Source organism: Cydia strobilella, chromosome 7 (assembly GCF_947568885.1).
Source record: "Cydia strobilella chromosome 7, ilCydStro3.1, whole genome shotgun sequence".
In the NCBI taxonomy this organism is placed as follows: domain Eukaryota; kingdom Metazoa; phylum Arthropoda; class Insecta; order Lepidoptera; family Tortricidae; genus Cydia; species Cydia strobilella.
The window spans coordinates 11,469,990-11,488,774 of record NC_086047.1 but is presented as its reverse complement, the minus strand read 5'-3'; the positions used below and the strand labels follow the sequence as shown (position 1 = coordinate 11,488,774).

The 18,785-nt window shown below is 36.6% G+C and overlaps 1 protein-coding gene across 3 annotated transcripts in view; it reads right to left on the bottom strand.

The window, feature by feature from the left end:
• LOC134743173 (methylcytosine dioxygenase TET) overlaps positions 1 to 18,785 on the bottom strand; it is a 146,731-nt gene that overhangs the window by 41,131 nt on the left and 86,815 nt on the right. Inside the window, exon 1 of one of the 3 annotated variants that reach the window (XM_063676550.1) lies at positions 4,195 to 4,433. The exons of the other annotated variants lie outside the window; for them this stretch is intronic. The gene's annotated coding sequence lies outside the window, so the exon portion shown is untranslated. Of the gene's footprint in view, positions 1 to 4,194; positions 4,434 to 18,785 lie in introns of those variants that run through there. 3 annotated transcript variants of the gene reach the window in all.

Below are 18,785 nucleotides of genomic sequence, written 5' to 3'. Positions count from 1 at the left end.
GTTTTGTGACGATGTCGTTTTAATGTCACCCGGGACACAGGGAACTTTTCACTAAGCTTTTAAAAACCTTATTAAATGAGCCTATCAGTTTCATTTGTTCCTTTGGGTATGAAGTCTAAGAGTTACTGTCTGTGAATTAGATCGAGCTTAACTCGATTTTTTCTCGAGGAGACGAAATAAGTATATACGTAAATTAAATACTACTTGATTTTGTCGATCAGGCTAGGATGCTCGAAAAAAAAAACAATCATTTTGGTACCAACCATGAAAAGGCTGGAGTCAAAGAAAGGCGCTAGTTTACAAGATGAATTAGATATTTCTTTGGAATGTATAATTGAAGTTTGCTCCAAAATCATTCAAAAGTGGATGCGGTGGTCATTTCTTTGACTTTGAGATGTGTTGTTTTCAAACGGGTACTAGCGAAACTAAATAGCCTGGCACGACCGCATCGCCACGTGTTTTTATTTACACTACTATCAAGCCAACGCAATCGGCCACTGAATGAAACTGGCTGACCTAAATTTTTGTACGCACGCCGCCCGGCACTGGCTGCCGATAAGCGAGACTAATGCCCCATACGGTTTCTATTTTAAATTTGGAAAGTTTGACAGTTTAAGGTGTTCCAAAGTTTTCGCGGTATTCCATCTGTAAAGTAAGAAACGACTACGAGGAATATAGAAATCTTAGAAGCAATCTCAACAAAACTTCGGTGAGATTGCTTCTATGATGATGCGGGGTTATTTTTACCCACAAAATTACAACCGGCAGAGCAGACTGATTTCATGTTCCATACTCAGATACCTACCATGACAATAGGTAGGGGAAAGTCCCCGAATGGCGGACACCTCAGCCTTTTTGAAGAAAATAAAAATTGTATTTGATAAAATATATCTTTATTTATGAATTAATTTAGTCAACAAACTTTAGAATCAAAATAAAATAACACAAATGCAACTTCTACACAAACTAATTCAAAAACGAAAAAGTAAACTTTAGTGAAAAAACAACTCATTTTTTGCAAGAGGCACCTAGTACCGGACGAACTACATTTCGAACCCCTGGCACCGGACGGTTTAAAAACATTTGTCACCGATCACAAATATAATATTCTGAACATTCTGGACTGTCAAGCACAGGCTTCCTGCGCCCACCCATGGCAACTGGAGCACTGTATGCAGTCTTCGTCATGGTCTAAACATACTACGCCGCGAGCTGTATCAACCAATGGTTGCTGTTTTTCCTCCTTTTTTAACTTCGCTCTTCACTTGTTTATTTAGTTTCCTCTCAGCTTCACCTTTTTCTTTACTTTTTAAATTGTTAGCTTGCTTTCCTTTATATATCAAATTTTCAATTCTTTCACACCTTTCTTTCTAAACTTTTTTCTTCTCTTCCATTTTTTCTTGCCCGTTCTTCTATCTGAAACATTGTAGGTACAAAATACAACCGAAAAAAAAAACATATTCACTGTCTGGCAGCACGGGACTACTACTGTGTCCGGGTACTGAGAGATAGGAAATCATTACAATTATTTATTGTGTACCTCAACTATTTCAATTATGTAAAAACACTTTTATAGACTAGATAATTTAAGTGATTAGTAAGTTTATTAATAAACACATCCAACTGAACACAAAAAATTCGCCTATTTTTTGTGTTCAGTTGGACACTTCCCTACAAAAACACTAAAATAAACGCTCCTCGCGGTCCTCCAAACAGTCGCTGCGCGCGTCACAAGCAATGCGCGTCCAGTGCACGTCTATGGTACGTCCCCCGCACCACGTTACTTATCCTTGAATTGCTCGTGTTGTTAGTTACCGAGATAGTACGTATGTCCGGCACTATATACCGTCTGTGGTTACGGGACTTCCCCCTATATAAGTAATAATTAATAAAAATAAAAATAATATCTTCCTAATTTAAAAAATAAATAAAGATGTAATGAGTACCTAATCAAACAACAATTACGATAAGTTATTCTTAATGATTTAAACAAGGAAATACCTACCTAAACTTAGCCTGTTTTTAAAAAGGTTTCCTCATCGCTGAGTAAATTTAGTATAGTCAAGGCCCCGCTAATAACTAGCAACTGACGAAGGCCAACGTTCAGAGGGTCTACCGCGAACCACATTCGACGTGTTGCCTCTCTGTTGCACTTGTAAATTCGTACGTAAGTGTGGCAGGGAGGCAACACGTCGAATGTGGTTCGCGGTAGACCCTCTGACAGCGTTATCGTTTAAAAAATAAAAACAAATCGATTCAAAAACGAGGACGTCAGATAAGCATTATCTGTGGTCGTAGTCGTATCTTTGTACACTTTGGCGATAAGGAATGGGAAAGAAGTATGAATCAGAAGTGGAATAGTAGAATCTTTTTTTTACATTTGGTATTTAACTATGGACCACTTTAATACTAAGTCTCTCTTATATTTATAGTAACTACGATAAGGTTCAGGAATTCTAGAAATTAAATTTCTGGTGTAAGGGGTGGAATAGAGTCGGACCAAGCTAACTCTGCGCAGACTTGGCAAGAACAGCTAAATCGACAATTTAACCAAAATTACGTCTGTACCAGCACGTCTATGCACGTTTAGGTAGCGATATCGTGCTGGGAGTTCAATGCAGCTTCTTGTTGAAGGGAACAACTTAGGCTACCAAGTACCAAGCAATTGTACAGGAATTTTGAAGCATTGGCTTTGCATTATGCATTACATAGGCAATACATTTCTGTTCTACTATGTATTTCGGAAATTTATGAGTAAAATATACCTACCCACCTACTCGTACTAGTGATTTTCGTATCGCGGTGTTGCGCAAGACGTAGGTAGTTGGGTAAAAATTATTTTTGTTGTCTTGTTTTATGTCCCCAAAAAAATGTGACGGAGTGGAGCTTTTTGTATGAGCTGAAATTTAGTCCTTAATTTTTCTCGTTTAAAATATAATCTACAGCTAGAAAGACATGCGATAGCACTCGACTTTTTTTATTTATTTGATAGAAGACGGAAATCCATGCGTGACAGAGTGGTCAGAAACAAGACAACGAAAAGAATTTTGACATTTTTGACCCAGTTACCTAGATTTTTAGGCAATAAGCAGTAAGCTTTATTTAGATCGTACGTATATATGAGATTTTTAAACCTACAAGGAAAGTGAGTATTCTTCACTGCACCAATTTACATTTAAGATTACAAGGAAATTGAATCGTAAAATGTAACTAGGTAACAAACACGCGGTCTTATCGGTATACAGCGATCTCTTCCAGACAATATATCTATAGTAATTTAGTGTATATTTTCTTATTTACTCGTAATGCATGTTAATTTGTATGATGCAATGTTTTGAAAAGATGTGTCCCGCCGAGTTTGTTGCCGGTTCCATATTGGGATACCCTCCTTAAATTGAGAGGGGATTTAAATCTTCTCGAGGCAGAGGTGTAGTGTTAGAGCCGGCGTAGCTTTATTTGACGTTCATAAGGGCATTATAATATGCCTACTTGAATAATAAACTATCTTTATCAACCTTTAAACGTTACTGTTTCGGGAAAAAGTATATGTAAGTATCAACAAAACCCCTTAGTCAAAGATTAGATGAATCTTTGTTTAAATTAGATAGGTAAATACCTATGTTCCATTATTAATTTTTTCAGTCAATCCATGGCCTACTTATGTTATGGATAGGTAATATTTTGTTTAGTGTCTTTTTTATCAGAAGGCTACTATTTTATATATATAAAATAGTTATTTTCGATACAAGTGCGGAAAAGAGGAAATTCGAAACGAGTGGCGATAAATTTAAACACAACCGCAGGGAGTGTTTTAAATCGACACGAGTTGCGAATTACCTATTCGCACGTGTATCGAACAACGTTTTACAGTACATATCCTATGGCCCTTTAAACTTTCGACATATGCACGAAAAGTGCTCTTTTTCGCACTAGTGCGAGAAAGTAGCACCATATGTACTGTAAACAAGGTTTACTTTATAGGCAACAAATGAAGACAAAATTTTCAAACTTCTTCGGTAAGTTTTTTCGTCGTCAAATGCATTGCACGTCAGTCGTCTGCAGCCAGCACGTGCAATGCTCTACATCCATCGATAACAACGCGTGCCTCACAGAGTATTGACCTTTTCACTTGCCTAGACGCGATTTAGCATCAAACCGGTTTCATTTTCCCATAAAATTAAAAAGAAACCAAACCTTCAACAGCTGACGTTCCAAATCCAACTTTTAAAGTCACTGAAAAAATTTACAATCACAGCACACGCGTTCGGAAACTTAGTTTAAAAGTTGATCAAATTCGCGCGGCAAACCGTCAGTGATTTGCGAGTGACGATCGATAGTGCAGTCGAATCGATACGTTACGTAAGCACGTTGTGGCAGCGGCGTCGCACGTGACTGAAGACTGGCGATGTGCCGGAGCCCGCCGCGCCGCGACTCCGCGCCCCGCGCCCCCGCACCAAAGATATAGATACGCTACAAGGCGTACGTATAACACACTTGATAAACAAATTACAAATTTTAGATAGCTACCGTGAGAGCTTTAATAGGTTTTCTTAAAGTCTTTTCTGTCTTTTGTAGCGTATAAATAAACACATTTGTTATGGAGGTCTTTACAGTTTATCTTTTATTTCGAAGGCGTAAAGTTTTTTTAATATCCACACTTTTCATAAAGGATTTTAAGTGCCCGCTTTAGTACCTGACAGACGTCTAATATGTAACTTTTACACTTTCAAAATGCTTTTGTGAGCAATTAGATAAGTATCTACCGATATTTTTGTTTTACATATATATACTTTTTTATTAAATGCTACCAGACTATTCATACTACCTACCTAGCTTCCCATACTTACCTTTGAGTTAAACAAAACATCGAGATCAAGCACAAACTTCGGCAATAATCCAATACTATGAGTTTTTTATCAATGGCTGCGCTGGGAGTGCTTTTCAGGACGCAAGATGACTTGCTACCGTGTCATGGTGCTACGCCAATTTTAACGCAACTCATGATTCTAGCATATGTACTACGGGTTATGGCGAGCTATAAAGTCTAACACTGTTTCTCTACGACGCATAAAACATTTACTAAACAAGTCAACCTAAAAATAAAGAATAACGGAAGGTAAATAATAGCTAGCTCTGTTCCCTAACAGCTAAGTAGTATTAAATATGAGGCATTATTCAAAATCAGAGACTTAGCAAACAGGCAACTGACATGCGACCAGACTATATAAATGGGCGCTAAGTACAGGTATTTACGTTATTTGCTATATTTTTTAGCTAAATAAGGCCGTAAATAATTCGTTATATTTGTAAAACGAAATATAAATGTTGTAGTATATAGTAGTAGTAGTAGTAATCACTTTATTGTACACAACACAGTACACGTTTAACCTGATGAGAGTTGTTTGCATGTGCAAGTACTTAAATTTTCGCATATTGATAACTAATATATAAAATAAATATTTAAATGTAGTTTACTTCAATGAAATTGTATATAAATGCTTACGGAAGTATTTGCTACTGAAAAAATAACATATACATATGCAAAGATGTATTTAACGCATCTCACCATAGTGCAAAAATAACTAAATGAAGCGGCGCTAGATCTCAATCTCACGACGTGTGCTTGCGAGTTCACTACTAAGAATTTGCATCTATTTCTATAATTATAGACATAAGTCTATTTATTCTAAAAATTTCACTCTTACGCCATAGGAAACACTGGCTATGAACTATAGAGTCAGATTACTTTGCCTGATGATAACTCGCGGCAGCAATACATTTAAATTTAAAAACAAAACTTCAATTTCAAATTGGTACTCTTTGACATTTAGTAAGTTTGTTTTCTGCTTTTCTGTATCATTTCCGGTAATGAGCAATTAAGTTGCCGCGAGATCCGGCTACGGAACTCGTAGCGCTACGAGATGGTACTTATGCAAAATAGGCCAATATTTCATCGCTCCTACGTCTATTGCAGCCAGTATTATCATAACAATCGCTTATGTTATGTACGAACTAGGAATATTATATACCCCGTAAGTTTATTTAGTACAAGGAGGTAGATAGGATGAACTTTCAATAACTTGACGATTTAGGACGTATTGCAATAACTTATCAAAAAAACTACCAACTTATAGTAAGTGCCAGAATTGGAATCTGCAGTATGTATATTTACTTTGTAACATAATTATAATGCATTGTTTCAAATCTACTCATTCAACATAACAACACCACTTTCTTCAAGATAAACCCGAGAATATCAGAACACGAGCTCAAAGCAGAACGTCATACTTCAATTGCTTCCAGATTCCTTTTGACAAGTCTGTCCCGCATATTAGGCAAATAGATCGGTTCTGTTATCGATTGTGCAACTGACGGACGGCTCGATGCATCAGTGCGGGATGGCACTATGCGCTCGCCCCGCGGTAGAGCGTATCCGAACGTACCGACCCTTTAAAAACAAAACGTTCCTATTTTGATTTACGATTTAAACTTTTTCTTTTCTGTCTGTAGTGGCAAACAAGTTTAATTTCAAGGACAAGATTGAAGTTGAGTGTGTGCCTGTGCATCCGTATTAATACGAAATGTGGCAGCTATGTGCCGTTACGTCTGGCAGACGGTAGACGGGTATGTGGCCGTGGGCAACATTATACAACTGAATATGCAATTAAACGAGGGCAGTTTCAGGGCGCGCGAGCGAGACAGCCGTCTTCCACCACTCGATATTTATTGAACAAGTTTATAACTACGTGTATTAGACGAACGAGTTCGTACAACGTTTTCTCATTTTCCCGGACGAAACTTTTCTAATATTATAGTTTCATTCATATTGTCGGTAGTTTCGCGGAGTTTTCTTTCGTGGAAAATGAAAGACTATTTCCATAACTATTATTTCGCTTTTATTGCTTTGTTACTTTCTTTAGCTTCAAATAGATTTGTTAAGTTAGGAGTTTTGTATTTTATCGCTTGGAAATAATGTTTGTTCTTGGAAAGTGTTAAGTTACGTTTCTTATTTCCTCCGCCTTATCGTACAATCTCGATTTAATATTATGGTAGGTGTATTAACACAAAGTGAACCACGAAACGGTGGGACAAAAATTTACAATTCAAATGTAAAATGCAGTTTACTTTTCTATTCGTTATTAATAATGTAACAGTCACTCTCGCTCGCGGAGTGGCTGTCTGGATTCAGCCTTGACCGCGCCGTCCGCGTCGTAGAGAAAAAAAGAATAAGGTAGAAAATCACAGAAACAAAACCGTCTAAATAGGTCAATAACATGGACATCGTGAGTAATCAGTATCGTAAGGGATACGACTGATATTACAAACGGTTTATAGCTTAATTTCTATAGCTGGTAGGCTTTTTATAATATACAATACCGTACATTGCTCTACATGGTAGAATATGAATGACTAAAATTAACTTTGGAAGTGTTTTCTAACCTTAGGTATAGTTGGTCATGCAAATCTTGTCAGTAGAAAAAGGCGCGAAATTCAAATTTTCTATGGGATAATAACCCTTCGCGCCTACATTTTTTAAATTTGAAGCCTTTTTCTATTGACAAGATTTGCTTGACCAACTATAATTATTATAAAAGGTGAAATTGTTATGTTTGACCATACGCTGAGGGGTGAATATGTGGGTCATGTCATAACAACTTTTACTATGGGGGCAACCCCGAAATCGCGATTAAAAAATCAGCTGTTCCATCGACAACATCAACATTGACATGTGACTCACCGTAATGCATGAGACGGTAAAGTCACTTTGATATTGCAATTGTAAGTTTGTCATTTATCTTCTCATGGGAGCCTGGGGTCCGCTTGGCAACTAATCCCAAGAATTGGCGTAGGCACTAGTTTTTACGAAAGCGACTGCCATCTGACCTTCCAACCCAGAGGGGAAACTAGGCCTTGTTGGGATTAGTCCGGTTTCCTCACGATGTTTTCCTTCACCGAAAAGCGACTGGTAAATATCAAATGATATTTCGTACATATGTTCCGAAAAACTCATTGGTACGAGTCAGGGTTTGAACCTGCGACCTTCGGATTGCAAGACGCACGCTCTTACCGCTAGGCCACCAGCGCTTCAATGCAATTGTAAGTTTGTAATTAAAGAAAAACATATTTTCGCTAACGTAAATTTTCAAGTACTTACCTAAAGAAAACATAAGATAATGTATGACTAAACGGGATCGTATTGAATTTAAATGTTGATTTTTAATTATGTGAAGCTATGCGATTTATGCAAGGCGGCGTCTCGGTTTTCTGAGTAAATACTGCGAGCGAAGCCAGGCGTGGCGCATAGCGACTGTTATGATTGAAGAATTATTATTTTAAGTAATTAATTAATAATATTGTTACAAGTTTTGCATAAATATATGTGACGTTTTCAACCAAAAGATACCATGTCGGTTGTCGATAAGGTTGATTTCAAATTGAAACTAGGTATATGGAATACGCCCCTTATTTACAACCGACAATAAGTACCCTTTTGGTTGAAAATTCCTCATATATTGCTTGGCATAAAACAATTTATGAGTCACAATAAATAAAACAGTAAAAAGAAAGTCCATGCATAGATCGTGATCGGCAACGCAGGCTTCGTCAAGTGGACACAAAAGCAAGTCAGCAACAGGCTTCGTCATCTACTTACAAATGATGTAATCCGCAACAGGCTTTGTCAATCTTAACCACTAAATTAAACTATTTATGAGTTATTTTGCGGAAAACTAACATGCTACCAAAACCGATTGAAATATATAAAGTAAAGGATATTAAAAAAAACTAAATACCACAAGACGTTATCTAGTGACGATATTCGTTCTATATATTAATTCGATATTGACTGATTACTTCTGTATTTTTTCCAAAACCAGACCTGTACTACATAGGTTCAGTCGGGTGCAATAGTTACTCTTCGAAGGCCGCAAAAATATATTTGTATGTGCCACGCTCTTATGGCTCTACAAATAAGATCGTGTCAGATATTTTTGCGGCCTGCGTTGTGTAACATATTATTGCAGGAGACTATACAATTTCTGTAATCCTTTTCCTTTTAACAATACTATAAAGACAATATACAACTTACGCAAGTAATGGCGACGCGAAGTTTCATTAGAAAAAGTTCTTTGTCGCAGAGTTTTTCCACAATGGTTGTAATTAAAAGTTCCGCTTTGTAGCGCAAAAAGGGCCAAACTTGCCATTAACAACTTCCCGGGGCTTGCATGCCGCGGCGGACGGCTGATGCACTGTTTTGCTCGCGTTCTGGGGTTATCTACTATTGTGCCCACTTAGCTAAAGTTTATGAATTAGAAATACCTCCTTCGGCCTTACTCGGTATAAAAAAATAGAAAAAGCATGTATCTTTGCTTGGTAGCCCTATGGTACATGCTGTGGAACCATAGGGTCTGTTTGGATCTTTACCATGAGATTTATAATTTTCAGGTAAGGGTTTCTGGTATCATAGCTTACAGGCGCGGATCCAGATTTTGTTTAAAAATTATACGGGGCGGTACAAGACACTTCACTTGCCGTCTAAATAAAAAACCGGCCAAGTGCGAGTCGGACTCGCGCACGAAGGGTTCCGTACCATTACGGAAAAAAAACAGCAAAAAAATCACGTTTGTTGTATGGGAGCCCCATTTAAATATTTATATTATTCTGTTTTTAGTATTTGTTGTTATAGCGGCACATCATTTGTGAAAATTTCAACTGTCTAGCTATCACGGTTCATGAGTCCGTCTGTCTGTCTGTCACCAGGCTGTATCTCATGACTCATGAACCGTGATAGCTAGACAGTTGAAATTTTCACAGATGATGTATTTCTGTTGCCGCTATAACAACAAGTACTAAAAAAGTACGGAACCCTCGGTGCGCGAGTCCGAGTCGCACTTGGCCGGTTTTTTTTCTTTTTGCCCGAAATGAATATTTGTGTTGCGTAATTGTTTGCTGATTATGGGAAAAATTATAAACTCGATTTTCCACTGCGAAATCAGTGTTAGAAGTTGCATAGGCTAAATCACATTTATGTAAATATACAATCTTCAGTAAGATATATGAATTATTTTACTACCATCAGAAAGGTACACTATTTGTGATATATACGTTTAATAAAGTTTTTAAATATAAAATTATTACAAACCCCGAAAAAAAACGGTCATAACCGCATACTAAAAATCACCAAATTTTGGATTTTTCTAAGTTTTTCGACATTTCGTCTTAAAACGAATGTAATTTTTACAAATTAAAATTCTGCTTAAACTTAAGTAAAAAACCGGAAAACGGATTAGAGTTACTATTGTAATAATATATAGGAACAAATAGATTTTATCTAATTATGTATAAAATTAGATGTTTTTGTTGTGTAGGCTGCATAAGTTGCATGCATCCTACACTATGCAGGGTTAAAGTTTAAATTGAATCGCTGCACATTTATAAATCAAATAAGTTGACTAAACGCGCGAGAAGCGAATAAATCAAGGAAGTTGTTCAATCAGGTCCATTTCCTCGGTTGAAGACTGCAGATTGCAATTCCAGTTGCTTCCTAGCGATTACCGCTTATTTTATATACCTACCATAAACTGGCCCAAGATACCTATACTACCTACTACCTAATGAATACGGAACCTAATTCTATTAAAAGGCATTCTTCGTAGGGAAAGGTATAGGATCCTCATATACCGTTTAGTCAAAGAGGATATAATAAGATAGAGCGGTACTGTCATAGTAAATTTTGTAACCACTGTAAATTCAATGCCATCTATCGACATACTTTAAAACTAAAAATGAAGATTTATAAAAATACGTTAAAATGTATTTAAATATGGATAAATGATTTTTTTATTCGCATTAATTATTTTTATATGATTTTGACCCATGTTCTTTCACTGATATGCGTTAAAATTATAAATAACAAACTCTATACGAGAGTAGGCCAAAACTAGTGGCGCCATCTGATCGAGAATCAAATTTTCGTGATTTTCGAGGCACGTTTTTTCCTTAGACTGTATCCATCCATCCATCCATCTTTGGTTTAGTTAATTCTCAAACGTCACAATCTGTGTACGTGCCATTGCATCATCTGCACTCTTCGAGTACCTGCTACGTCACTTGTCCCTTGTTTATGAAACTAAAAACCTACGTAAAAACTTTTTAATGCTAAAAGTTGATGTCTAAAATTTCACCTGAATCCAATATCCTATTTTACCTATTTATACGACTGAAATAAACTCTTGCACTTCAAATTTTCGTCCATAAAGATTTTAAACGGCCTCATTAAATGTGAAACTTTAATCAAGTGCATATTCAACGCAGCACATATACATACGACCAAACCTGCGAAATATCGTCTTACAATTAATGGTGCTATGCGGAAATTAAGCGCTATGGGGAGGCAGTGGGGTAGACGAACCCCTAGTGGGGGGCAATCTAGCGAGTCTGTCTGAAATATCTAGGCCTAGGAAACGCATTAGGCTCGCAGATAGCCTGCTACGCTCCGAAATGCATACTAAATATCGTCCTGAATTATCAATTGTTTTAGTACATTCGGATTGCGTAGGCGATTTGATGGATATCTACTGGAATGTTACAGCTGGTATTATTTTGGTACCTGAAGTACGTATATGGTTTTACTATAGCTTTTCATTAGACCCCAGCATCAAATTAATGTTTTTGCATCTTTAATTATGGTTTTAGTTTAACTGTATCTACCTACTAAAATAGTAGGAAGCTGTTTTTGCAAAAACATGATACATATTAATAAAATAAATAAAATGCATTTATTTTAGACATGGTCCATATTTTGTTAGTACATCTTAATTAAAACTTATACACTACCGCTCAAAAGTATTTAGGCACCCGCAATTTTCACCATACAATTGTACATATACAAAAATTATTTTCCCCTCACTAGCTCGGAAAGTTGTCTTTTATCCTTCAATACAAGCGGGGAAAAACGCTTTTTATCCACTAGTGGGGAAAGTAATTTGACCTTGGATAGAGCGTGTTTAAGTAGCTTGACAGATAACAAAACGTAAATCGTTTATGATAATGATTCGTTCGATATTAATTATCATTAAATAAATGGTATGAGAATCTAATTAAAAATACCAAATTTAGCTTTATTTAATGATTTTAAGTCATAAACCTTAAAATTCCATAAGAAACGTTTGTTTTTTTATAATGATGATAAATATAATTCTGAACGCACAAGTTGAGTCGATGCAATTTCAAAACGCATCGTTGACATTTCATACGTCAGAAATGTCAACATTGTCAACAATTTTTATACTAAAAAACTTTTCTCACCGACTCGCGTAAAAATACACAACTTCCAGAGTTGTCTGTTATAATATCGTAAAGAAATGAGTGATTCCAGTGATGAAGATGATCTCACGCCTGTGGATGTTGCATTTTCCTCGCTATAGTGAGGTGAAAAGTTTTGTGTTATACACGGGCGCAAATGTATTTTACTTCTCGTGTGTTGAAACACTCGCTACGCTCAGGATTCTATTTTGGAACCACTCGCTTCGCTCGTGGTTCACCTATAGAATCCCTTCGCTTGCTTGTGTTTCAATTCTACACTCGCGGGTAAAATACAACTTTGCACCCTTGTATAACAAATAACTATTTCAAAATCATACTGTTCGACCGCAGGCAAATGACTCTCTTACATGTTGGATTGAATTTTATTTAGTTAAATATATTGAGCCTCGAATTGTTGCCAAAGACATCCTTTTAAAATTTCGAGTTTGCTTTATGCAACGATTTAAAAAACCCTTATGTACATACAAAATAAAACGATTTTGTACTGGAAAACGATTTATGGATTTTTTTGCTTGCCATTTGGTAAATAGGCAATGTACACGAATATTCTGGACATCAATTTGAAGCTTGAAATGTCTGTTAAGTTAAAAAAGTAAACTGCACAAATAACTGGTACCCGATTGCGACTTAGCGGTATAATTCTGAAAGTCGATTTTAAAAATTACGAGTGCCTAAATAGTTATGAGCGGTAGTGTAACTACGGTTAACTTAAAATTAAACTTAAATAACTATCTTAGGTACTAATAAAGGAGTGTACGTGCATTAATTATTTAAGAAATTTTGTACGTAAATGACACACGACAGCTACATTCAAATTATTATTTTGAGTGGTAATCGTACCTCTATTCAAAATGCGGAGAAGGAATGCAAATCGCTATATAATTCGGTTATTGGCTCGTGATAATTATCAAGTTTAAATTAATTTCGCCACCCCCGCTATCACGCTGATATATTGAGGATGTTTAATTAAAATATCTTTAAGTGATTTAGTGAGGAATCGATAATTGTCGGTTCAAGGCGAATTTATCGGTCCTGTTTGTTTAGATAGCTCTGATTTACGAGAATATTGAAATTGTTTGCTATTGATAATGACATTGCGGGGTACCTTTCTAATTATAGCACGAGCGAGAAGAATTCTAGCGAGGTGAAATAGGGACTTTAAATAGAAAAACTGGCCAAGTGCGAGTCGGACTCGCGTTCCAAGGGTTCCGTACATTACACAATTTAAAACAATGTATTTTTTACGTGAAACGTGAGTGAAATGTCTTTAAAAAACCCGTAGGGGTCGGATCAAAAACTAAGTAATTAAGTCCAACTCACGCTTGACTGCACATTTCTAATAGGTTTTCCTGTGATCTATAAAGATCTATTTAGGTAAAGATCTATTTTGCGTTTTTTTTCAAAATTTTAGACCTAGTAGTTTCAGAGATAAGGGGGGGGGGGGAATGGTAACTTTTTGCCTATTTTCTTGAATAACTTCTAAACTGTTTCTCCTAAAATTATAAAAAAAATATATTTGAGATTCTCACAATGAGCTCTTTCATTTGATATGTGACACGGTATAGTTTGAAAAACTTTATTTTTTAATTTTCACATTTACCCCCCAAAAGTGGCCCCCGTGTTTAAAATTCATTTGTTTACGTTACATGTCCGTCTTTGGGTCACAAACTTACATATGTATACCAAATTTCAACTTAATTGGTCCAATAGTTTCGGAGAAAATAGGCTGTGACAGACGGACAGACAGACGCACGAGTGATCCTATAAGGGTTCCGTTTTTTCCTTTTGAGGTACGGAACGGAACCCGAAAAAAGACTATCGACGTCAGAATTAGTAGCAATGCGTGTACATATGTGATAATACAACAAAAAAACTCTGTTTAAGTACTTGTACCCCTCATATTTCATAGTTGGAGAAGAAATACAGTATCACATAAAATTTATATTTTTCATACATTAAGCTTCTCAGAGCGCCGGCAAATAGGTATTTATAGGAGTTCTATGAGCTAACTCGATTCATTGCTGCATCGACGTGCTCCGGGATACCAATTTCGAAAGAAAATTAAATTTCCCGTTCGCCCGGAAAAAGTTAATACGCGTAAGAGGTGTAGGGATGCTTTGTCCGACATTTTGTCTTGAGAATTAACTGTTTTTAGCATGGCATCGGTGAACTCTATTAAAATTGTGCTGTGCTTGAATTTTACGATATTTACCGTGCACCCGCGGTTAAAACCGCCGCGGTTAAACGATTTAACACAAAAACCGACCAAGTGCGAGTCGGACTCGCGCACCGAGGGTTCCGTACTTTTTAGTATTTGTTGTTATAGCGGCAACAGAAATACACCATCTGTGAAAATTTCAACTGTCTAGCTATCACGGTTCATGAAATACAGCCTGGTGACAAACAGACGGACAGACGGACAGCGGAGTCTTAGTAATAAGGTCCCGTTTTTACCCTTTGGGTACGGAACCCTAAAAATGCCACAAAAGGATATAACTCCGTAATAGATGGATACAGTCTAAGGAAAAAACGTGCCTCGAAAATCACGAAAATTTGATTCTCGATCAGATGTCGCTACTACCTTTGGCCTACACTCGTATAGAGGGCGTTGACGGTTTTGTTTGTTATTTAACAATCTTAACGCATATCAGTGAAAGAACATGGGTCCAAATAATAAAAAAATTAATGCAACCAAAAAAAAACATTTATCCATATTTAAATACATTTTATCGTATTTTTATAAATCTTCATTTTTAGTTTTAAAGTGTGTCGATAGATGGCAGTGAATTTACTGTGGTTACAAAATTTACTATGACAGTACCGCTCTATAATATTATATCCTCTTTGGTACATAGGTACATAAAAGGACGACGATTGCGATGCGATTGAGCATTCCAATAAACAACGTTTTGAAATTAGTCGTTGTCATGACCGGTACTGACATTTTATTTGACTACCTATACATGACGTACGCACATTATAGCCACACGTAAGCTGCTTGTACGAGTAGCGACACTACCTCACGGCCAAATAGAATCTCGTCAGGCTTTACAGATCCACACATGTTTACCTAATCTAATACGTCGCTAATAGGAACCCTATTAAGGCACATCACAAAGTACGAGGCTTAGCAGTCGACTTTTAATATATCTCGGATTACCCGCCGCTCTGAAATCTGTTTTATGGGAGGATTACTTCCTTGTGCCTGGCATCAAATCCTCCAAGCGTTTTATTGCTCTTCCAATATTTATGTTGCTAAATTGTGCTGAAATTTCGCAACAGATCCTTCAGGTCACAGGTTTTATATCTTTACAATACATGTAATGTACATATGTACAAGCTTGTACTTAACTCTGCTGCCAGTGCTTCCTAGTTCAAAAAGGGTGTCTTCATTAACAGGATAATCTTTAAAGATCAAGTAAAAAGAAAAGTCAACAGTCGTCTTTAGGAAAGCGGGGAATTAAACCCGGGTATTCGATTGATCGAAAAAACGTCCTAACATGGAGTACATTTGACCTTATAGCAAATCCCTGCGTATGAGAGTTTAGTAAAATGCTGGTTTTCAACTCGCATTACAGCGACGTTATTTATACTCTATTATGGTATTCTTATTAATTACAATTAATTCGGAACTGGTTACTGTTTGGATCACTCCCATCATATGGCTCTGACTTTGCCAGAGTTTGTGATCGTTAGCCGCTTTAGTTTTTAAAGTACAAAATAATGGCACAAGTCACAGGACATTAAATAACTTTTTCGTAACACAGTAGATAATATGTAAATGGTGTCGTAAAAGTTTCTTGAAATTGACATTGCCATGCATAATTCATGTCGGCCTACATTGTAGACATAACCATTTTATGTGCCCATGTTTATTCATTGTATACTAGGATTTTTTCATTTTATATCCATTGTCTGAACATATTTCAACAATAGGTCCTCTTTTATTTTGTTAAACTAAGTACTATAATATGTGCGTAGACATGTAGTGGTTTGTTTAAGTGATTCAGGACAGCTTAAATTCTACAATATCAAATAGTCTAGTAACCACCCCTATGATGGGACTGGCACTAGTGATGAAATGAATGATAGTGGTGAAATCCTGTAAAATAAGTATTTATCATCAGTTTTTAAACACTGGCAACATTGGGCCATAAACTTATTTAGCCATAGAGATGCTTAAGTTTTATTTTTCATTGATTTTTGTTAGTTTTAAATTTAATGGCGCCACACATCCCATGATGACTGGAGCAAAAACACATTGTTTTAATTTGTTAATAATATTGAAACCAATTGCAGTATCTATAATTAAATACACGAAAAACATAAAGGACGAAGAGGACATTCATCTTTTAACGCATAAAGTGACATAAATGTTCCATGATTGGTGCCGAATGCTTGCTCGTATGTGACACCCCTAAAATTGCGAGAGTTCGTAGTCTATAGTGACCGCTTACCATATCAAGCGGACCGTACCTACGTTTGATTGCTATCATTGTGGTGCCCATACAAGTTTAATGACTTGTATCATTTTGTTTAGGGAACAAATGTGGTTACACATTTTCCTACAACACTAATAATTTTCTGATAAAAATAAATACCTTTTATGTGCTCTTTTACATCTCTTCCGTGCATTTTAAGACTTCCGTTATTATATGCAGAGGAAACTAATTGAATACAATCCGAGTCTTGATACTCGTAGCAGGTAAGTTAATGGATTATACTCGTACCGACTCTTTATGTCTTTTGTTTCTCAAGTACAAATAACAGAGAACAAAGATTAGGACAAATAATTTTCACCTTTTGAAAGTACTAGGTAATTTTAAAAGTTTCTCTGATTTCCTATTTCCATTTTAATTGTAATTTTGAACACTGCTTATACAGAGTAACGTTTTATTTTTGTTTTATTTAGTACCTGTTGTCTATTACTATTATACATAGGTTCCTAATATGCACAACACACGTAAAATTAAAAAAATTAAATTCAAAATATTCAAAAGCTGGTATATCACGTTCCTGTAGTACAGGCATGCTAAAAAACCAATGGTGGGTGTATTTTTTTCACAGCAGGCGCAAACAGAGTGGTTGTCAAAGAGATTCGTGTGAAAATTCACAGCGTCCGTGTTAGCGCAGAACGTGCGGCCGCGATACCGGCCGGCGGCACAGAATAGAAAATAGTACCATGTACAGAATTCTCACTGTCTAACAAAGCTGACATTTCACAGCGGAAGGTCACGAACCATGCTGTCCCTACGTTCCCTTACTCACTCTATAGACTGTGCCTTGAGATCGCAAACTGAACGTGCCAAAACGTGATGCAGTGGATGATGATACTCACCTTTTGTATAAAACACAGCGAAGGATTTGTAGGAGAGGTGTCATTGAGAAATTGCATCAGGTTAGAAGTTATGTTTATGCAACTGACTTATGATACTCCGAAGTTAGGGAAACGGGCAGTATGTTAGCGTCATCTGTTAAAAAGCCATGGCGATGGTTGTAATACTTGGGAATTGACAGTCTAGATATATTGATGGATCGTGTACAAAGTCGTACTGATAGTTACTTACAAGAACGCAATCTGAACAAATGATATCCCACCCTAACGCCACAGAGCTGTAGAAAACAAAGCGATGCTAAAGAATTTTCCCGTCGTAGTCACGGTTCTGCAGTTCAGCAACCGAGTTTCTGTCTTCTTGAAAACATTAAGGACGAAGTCGCAGGCTAGTATTATTTATACTTAATTCAAAATTCATCGCGATTGGTTAAATTTAGGAGAAAGAAACCATCGAGAGCGGAATCTTCATCGATCAAAGGGGAAACAGAAGTTTTGTATCGAAAGAATAATGGAATCTCGAAAGCGAAGTGTTCTTAGGCAAAGCCAGGACATATTTTTCCAAATATGTTAGTAGTTTCTCTTTTTATAGACTTTTGAACCAATTATAGAAACTCATTTGAGTCTGGGTTACCTACGCGAGCCTACAGGCTGAACCTAGTGTAGAGAAAAAACTTGCCTACTTATCTAACACCGCTGTAAATGACTTCGTGTACCTACAATATTCTTTTCACACCACATGCTCGACATTGCCCAAATATATCATGCAAACCTCACCTAAAGTAGGTAAGTCATTATTGCTGTAGGTCTCTATGGAACAATTTTTCATACGTATTCAAATCTCATTATTAACCAGCGGGTTATAATGAGATTCCGTACCATATTATGACCCGGGTTATAATTAGGGTTCCGTACCCAAAGGGTAAAAACGGGACCCTATTACTAAGACTCCGCTGTCCGGCTGTCTGTCTGTCACCAGGCTGTATCTCATGAACCGTGATAGCTAGATAGTTGAAATTTTAACTGATGGTGTACCTATGTCTGTTGTCGCTATAACAACAAATACCAAAAAGTACGGAACCCTCGGTGCGCGAGTCCGGCTCGCACTTGGCCGGTTTTTGAGATTTAG